Below are 7361 nucleotides of genomic sequence, written 5' to 3'. Positions count from 1 at the left end.
CGTACGCCACTGCAAGTATCCAATTGGTCATGGACACTGCATAGGTACTGGGTTTTAAATCAGATTTCAAGTTTACTTTGCATGCTTAAAATTTTTTATTCAAGCAAAATTTAATTTTTAAACATTCACAATTGATGGAAATGGCTGTTTTAATGTCTATTTTATAGCATATATCGTATATGTCGTAGTATCATTGTTCATTTCTGTTTTTTTTTTTCTTTATTTTTAACTGATTTTCGAATTTTCTGCCCCCCCACCGAAAAAAAAACTCCTAGATCCTCGCCTGGCGCGATCACTTTTTAAGACGGGAGGAAAATAAGAAACCATATAAAAACAGCAAAAATCGTTGCATTTTACTGCACCAAATGTCAGTTTTCAGCTAAACAATAACATTTATGAAAAAGAAAAATAGCACAAAATCACACGCAATAGCCTATACCAGGGGTCACCAACCTTTATTGCATGCGGGCCACTTTGACACATTGCAATACAGCAAACAATAGTGACCAAACATCAGCGAAAAATAGGCTCCAATAACAGGGAAAAAGAAACCAGGCACCATGAAACAACGCTTGTGGAAATCACCGAAAAATCGTAATTCTATCGTAATTCATGAACAGTCTTCCCTCTAAAAAAGCAATGAGTTGGTTTTTCATCCTTTTTGTGAAAGTCTATAAAACCGTCTTCCATATTTCTTTAAAAAAACATTTTGTAGTAGCCTACTAAGCTAAATATTTTCATAATAGGCCTACATTCAGAAAAAGTTTTTAAATTTATATATAGCCTAATATTTTGCTAGTTTATTACAAATTGAGTTGGCACACAGTGATGGGCATTATCGGAGATAATTTACCTTAAGAGGTTTAAAAGGTGCTTGGACGTATGACAACTCTAAAATAATAGCTTACTTCGAAGAAAGCCAGTTTGCTTTCATAAAATTTGCAAACGACTGATTACGATTTAAAAGAAAAATTGCCCCGACCCGGGATTGAACCAGGGACCTTCAGATCTTCAGTCTGACGCTCTCCCAACTGAGCTATCGAGGCAGACAATAAGTTACGCGCTTTCCAATGACCAGATTACCGGTACTGGAATAGAAAAAAATTAAGCCAAAGTTGACCAACCCGTTTTTGGCATCCGTTTTTGGTATATTTTGGCATCAACGCGTCTGGACGAGATAGATACTTCTAACTACAATAGTCGATATCAGGGGCGCCGGAGCGATTTTTGACGGGGGAGGGGTTGCTCCAGTTGCTTTAGGTAGGCTACTGTATTCAATTCAATTCAATTTCTTTGTCGGAAAAAAGTAGCAATGAAAAAGTTACTAATAGTTTACGGGAACAAACCAACAAAAGGAAACGGGGGCAAAACCACAGAAGTTTAAAACGTGCATGCGATGTAAATTTGAAGCATACGTCGATGAAAGCAAAGTTATAAGCACGGCCACCAAACCAAACAGTTTAAAATAGATGAATTAGTTGAAAGAATCAGTCGGCTCCACATACCTAAAGCAACTGGAGGTGTGACAGGTGATGTAGCCATGCGGGGACGACTGAATCTCACAACCAATACAAAAAAAGAAAAACTCCAACACGAGCATTTAATAAACGTAGCCTACGGTGAGCCTATTATTATACAAAAGACTATATACAGTGTTTCGTTTGTAAATAAAATGAACTGATCGCAGCAACGACAGTGGTGTAGTTTTAAAACAGGAATCGATAACTGATGGGTTCGGGAATGTACACTAATTATTATTTGAACATTATATTATAGTGGTGATCAGGCGCGGATCTAGGAGTTTTTTTTGGGGGGGGGCCAGAAAATTTGAAAATAAATTAAAAAGTAAGAAAAAGATAAAACAGATAGCCTATGAACAATCAGTGGCGTAGCCAGGAATTTGGGGGGTTTTGACGGCCGGTGGGCGAAGCCCGACGGTGTGTTCGCCAAAGGCGACACCTAGCGGCGGGGGGTCTGGGGACCTCCCCCAGAAAAATTTGAAAAATTACTTTGAATTTGGTGCATTCTGAGAGCATTTTGAACAAAAATATGGGTATAAATATTCCTGTAAAATGGTGCTGTCCGGTGGCATAGCAAAAGGATAAGATCATGTTTTCTTCGGCATTTTTTCGGTAATAAAGCTAAGCATCTATGTTTTCTTGTTGCTAATTCCTGGCTGAGATGTTTGAATGTTTGGTATTGGCAAAACTCGCTCTTTTAATGCAGTTTCGCTTAAAATTAGGCACACTTTGTTTTAGAGACATGGAGACTGAAAGCATCATTCTTAATCTCGTGACGTCACACGCGTGCCAAAGGGGGGGTTGTAAGTCAGCTGTGGGACTAATATTAGCTGTTTAGAAGCATATCAAACCATTCAACAATTTCTCACAAAATTTTGGGGGGGGCTCGGGCCCCTTGGGCCCCCCCCATAAATCCGCGCCTGGTGGTGATCAATGAGAATGATGTTGATGGCATGTGAGTGACTTCGGTATCGGAGAGGGATGGAGTTTCTTGGCGTTTTTCAAATGAATTTCCAACCAAACTGCTGGAGAGTGATGCAGCTTCATTACAAACAAATCTATACAACAAAGTAACGACAGTCAAAAGGTTCTTTGAACAAGTAGGCTACAATATATGTAGTTCGGCTAATTTAAGGGCTAAAGGCGTATTGCGGACCACTGGTAACATATTAGCATCTAATAGCAGCCTATTGAAATTGAATAATTTTAGGTGGTGGTGGCAGACGCACGACAGTGACTGTTGTAATAAGCTAAGCAGATACTTGGTGTCAAACAGTAGTAGGCTACTTGAAAGATTAAATATACAAAAGTTGACGCATGTTAATCAGCTTGAATTTCAGTTCGCAGACGGGCTTTCAGTTTGCTGCAGAATAATGAAAAGGTTTCGATTTCAGTAATGTTTTTGGGGAGATCGTTCCAGACTTTAACTCCACTGAATTGGATGGATTGTTGGGTTAACTTTTTGGAGTACGGTAATAGGGAAGAAAAAGTCGATTGCTGTTTCTGGTTGATATGTGATGCAAGTTGCTGTTAAGTTGAAATAATGAGTTGAAGTTTTTTGGCAGTTGATTATGTTTCAGTTTAAACACGAATTTGCCAGTTTCGATGGTGTAAAGGTTATCAATTGTGAAAAAACTGTCAACATTGTATTGAGGTTCATGCTTGGTGATCATTTTTATGAATTTGTTGCAAAATTTTTGTATGTTGACTGTGGAGCCAACTGATTCTTTCAACTAATTTATCTATTTTAAACTGTTAGGTTTGGTGGCCGTGCTTAAATTTACATCGCAACCTTAAAAGAACACCATTGCACCCTGCCCCCATCCACAGAAAAATTGAGGGCAGGGGGGCATCCGCCCCCCGCTTCCGGAGCCCCTGGTCGATATAGGCCTACCAGAACGTCAATGAACTCGAAAAAGTGGCAAAACCTTAAGAGGTTTAAAACGTGCTTGAATAGTAGGCTACCCTAGTCGTAGATCGTGTAGAAGGCTAGCCTATATCAATCACTTTTTATTTTTATTGATTTTATTTATTTCTGATTGATTGAACTATTCGAATAAAATAGCAGTGTAGCAACATAATTATCTAGATTTCACAACAGACAGGAAGGAGACAGAAACAGACAGAATTCGACAAAAATTATTTTTATTTGTAATTTGTATGCCTAAGCCATTTTTAAAACATTTATTACGGAGGCTGCTCCGCCATATTGCAATAGCAAACAGCTCACCTTAAATTCGATACAAAATGTAGCCTAATTAGAGAAAATTCTGTCTTCTACTGAAAGAAATATACAAAGACTTTTTAAATCAAAATAAAAAACTTGGCCAGTACGGGGATCGAACCCGCGACATTCGCGTTATTAGCACGACGCTCTAACCAACTGAGCTAACCGGCCAGACAACCTCGTGGCTGTTGTTGTCTGAACTAAACTGAAATGAGCAGCTTTCAGTGGAATGCTGCACAATCAGTCGTATTATCGAATGTTGTCTCGACGTTTTACTTCAGTAAAAGACTAAAGTGTGACTTTGTTTTTAGCCCGAATTGTCCAAAGACCACACTGGCCTCCCCAATGTGGAATTTTGTCAACCCTGGCCAAATTTAAATGATAAAATTTTTGTGGCTAACTCCTTTTTAGTTTTTATTTAGAAGTTTTTTCCACTAATGCTTCCTCAAAATTGGCCATATTATTTGTTTGAAACTTGGTTGTCTGAAAGAAAAAAATAGAAAAGGAATGGTCATGGCCCAATCGCCAATCCTATCCTTCCTTCTGCAGAAATGGTATTATTATCGATGATTTCGTGATTTTCAATTCAATTTTTCATTGCTAGCGCGAACATGTAAAGAACGATAAAGTAAATACACGAATGTGACACTAACAAAAGGAAAGGATGACAAAACTAAAGGTTTACAGCGTGGTCCAAGTCCAACTGCAGGCCCGCGGGCCCAACTAGGCTCGCGAGCTCCATTTTTTGGCCCTCGAACTGATAATCAGCTTTGTTTTAATTTAGCAATATCACTTCAATTTTTGTTTCTTTGTTATTGTAATTGATAAAAAAAACTTTGTGAATGATCCTTTGTGATGCATAATAAGACCACTTTGTTCAAAAATTTTTCCCATGGGCGTGAGCAGTGTTTTTTTTAAGGTTTGGTTTGGGTGACCGCTAAGTAGTTTTAAGAGACCGCAAGTGTTTCATTTAAATACCAAAAAATAGCCATATTTGCTTAAACGAATTATTTATTAGGCTACTGGCAGTGCACAATCACAGAACAAATTTTTCAGGTTCTATCTCATGCAACAAAACAGATTCGCAATCTCATTCCCATCCGCCAGCTTCTATTTCTTCGTTGTTTGCAGATTCCAACGCGTTCAATGCTCGCACTGTCACTGTTCGTCGGTCCTTTGTTTTTTGCCACTTCTCAGCTATCTTTTGTGCATCCTCGTCAGTGAGCTGCTCCGGACCGTTCATCGAAATGTTGATTAGAGCATTCAGGGTGATATCTAGTAGCCTATTTCGTTGCTTGGTTTTAACACGACATAGAGTCGAAAATCCTCGCTCTGGCCAGGCGGTTGCTAGAGGAATTGACAATGCAATGCAGCAAAGTCGATGCAGCTCTGGAAACATTTGCTGGAATACGTTGTCTCGAGCAATTTTGCTGCAGACATCACCGGGATCTTGGCAGAACTCAAATTCTGGCATTGTCATTCTATCTTTCTATTTCTTAATTTCTGTCCTTCCTCTCTTTTACACTCAAAATATGCCGCCTTGCACAATGCCAAAAATATTCTCCCACCCACGAGAAGCTTCGGTTTCGGTTAAGTTACGTCACAAACAATTGTTAAAACTAAACGTCAGGTTGAGTAAATACGTTTATGACATCATAAGCTTCATAATATTCAGTTTAAGTCAGAGAAGAGTCCAGAAGGAATAGAATTACCTCGAATCTAGGTTTCGCAAGAAAAGCAATTATTACGTTATTTCTGATTTCAAAGGTTACTTTAGGACAAACAATCATCTCTAAAGATGCGGTACAAACCTAGGCATTTAAACTACATACAATCAACGCAACGTAAAATGAATGATTGTGACAACTGACAAGGCACTGTAGTTGCAAGTCCAAATTTTGGGAAACCGCTGGAGAAATTTGGGGGGCCGTTTCGGTCACCCAAAACACCTTAAAAAAAACACTGGGCGTGAGAGTTAGTACACAGCCCTCACCCAGAGCTCCAACTCTAATTATGTGAACTTCAGAACGATCTGTTTTTGCTGTCTAAGAAAATGGAAAATCCTACAAGCTTTTGGAAGTTAGTGTCAAAGGAGAAGTTTCCTCTTTTAAAAGATGCTGTTCTGAACCTGTAGGCCACTCGATGTTTGGAAGTAGCCTACATACATTTGCGAATGTACATTTTTGGCAATGAACAATATTAAAACCAAAAATCGAAATCCACTTGGCAACGAGGCTCTTTACGCTTGCGTTCGCATGGCCACAACTACGATTCTCGTGAATACCAACGCTATTTGTCTAAAATTAAAATCTAAAGTTGATAAAGTTAAAGATGATCCCCCTTTTAGGGCGAAATAAGCTGTAGAGGTTTTAGAGCAGGGGTGGGGAACCTTTTCAGTATTGCGGGCCACATAAAATGAGAAATAACACAAGCGGGCCATTAAAAATTTCGAAATTTTATTTACAGACAAAAACTGATTCGCAACGGTAGGTGCTTCCAAACAGAGACACATATTTCAAAGCATGTTTCCGCATGACTGGAAAATCACCAGCATTTATACAGCTTTGATAAAAGTTGAGCAGTGGAATGTTTTGGTACATCGCTTTCAACGTACCGTCATTCTGGAGATCTACTATTTCATGTTGGAAGTTATTAGGAACATCATTATTAGGAACATCTTATTGTTTTCAAGTTGTACTTTCCACAGATGTAGTTTAGCTTCAAATGATTTCACTTTTGCAAACAAGGAGTTCAAAAGCTGATTCGGTCCCTGCAACTTGACGTTGAGCTCGGAGAGGTGCTCGCTAATGTCAACCATAAACGTTAGGTCACACAACCACTGGCTATCAGTGAGTTCAACGACATGGTTTCCCTGATTATTCATGAACTGATCGACTTCGTTTCGTTTTATTTCTTCATCGACGGCCATTCGCAATATACCGAGAATGCAGAGCTTACTCTTTTTTGAGCTGTTGTTTCAATATATTTTGGGTAAAGAAATTTTGACGCGGGCCACATGGAACAGTCACGCGGGCCACATTCGGCCCGCGGGCCGCAGGTTCCCCACCCCTGTTTTAGAGAGTAGTAACTAGTAACTATGCCATAGGCTATGTATAATTTTCCAGCAATAAGCCTATGAATCGCTATTTATAAACATTGGCTCGCAAGATAAAAAAAGTTTTTGGCCCGCGATGAAAAGAAGTTGGACCACGCTAAAATATGCATCGATGAAACAGTGTTTCGAAAACATTATCTTAAAAATGCTCAGCCACTAAACCTAGAAAAGAGAAAATATTTTTTACTTCGTCGATTGCAAAAATAGGCCTACAATCAACACTTGCACCTAGACGAAATTCGAAAGCATTGTCAGTTCATAAGCAAACCGAAAGTGACCGATTAAGCGGGGTTAATTGTAACTATTCGCTACAGTAAGCGTTTTGTTATGTTGACAATGGCATTGACTAATGAATCAGTATCAAAGTTTGCGTAGGGACATGTAGCCTAAGGATTTTTAAATGACGCTTGTGGGGATTTAGCGATGTTTTGCGTGGCAACAGTGTGTGACCGTGCGAATTCAGAAAAAAAAGTAAATGAAATTACACTAGAAATATAGT

General features: G+C 39.0%; 2 non-coding genes across 2 annotated transcripts; both read right to left on the bottom strand.

The window, feature by feature from the left end:
* Positions 1-973: 973 nt before the first annotated feature.
* On the bottom strand, positions 974-1046 carry Trnaf-gaa (transfer RNA phenylalanine (anticodon GAA)). The gene has a single exon. It is a non-coding gene; the product is annotated as a tRNA-Phe (tRNA).
* Positions 1047-3844: 2798 nt separating this feature from the next.
* On the bottom strand, positions 3845-3918 carry Trnai-aau (transfer RNA isoleucine (anticodon AAU)). The gene has a single exon. It is a non-coding gene; the product is annotated as a tRNA-Ile (tRNA).
* Between the last annotated feature and the right edge of the window lie 3443 nt (positions 3919-7361).

Source organism: Aplidium turbinatum, chromosome 7, assembly GCF_918807975.1.
Source record: "Aplidium turbinatum chromosome 7, kaAplTurb1.1, whole genome shotgun sequence".
Taxonomy (NCBI): Eukaryota; Metazoa; Chordata; class Ascidiacea; order Aplousobranchia; family Polyclinidae; genus Aplidium; species Aplidium turbinatum.
The sequence above is the reverse complement of the archived record's forward strand: the minus strand, read 5'-3'. Positions and strand labels throughout refer to the sequence as shown.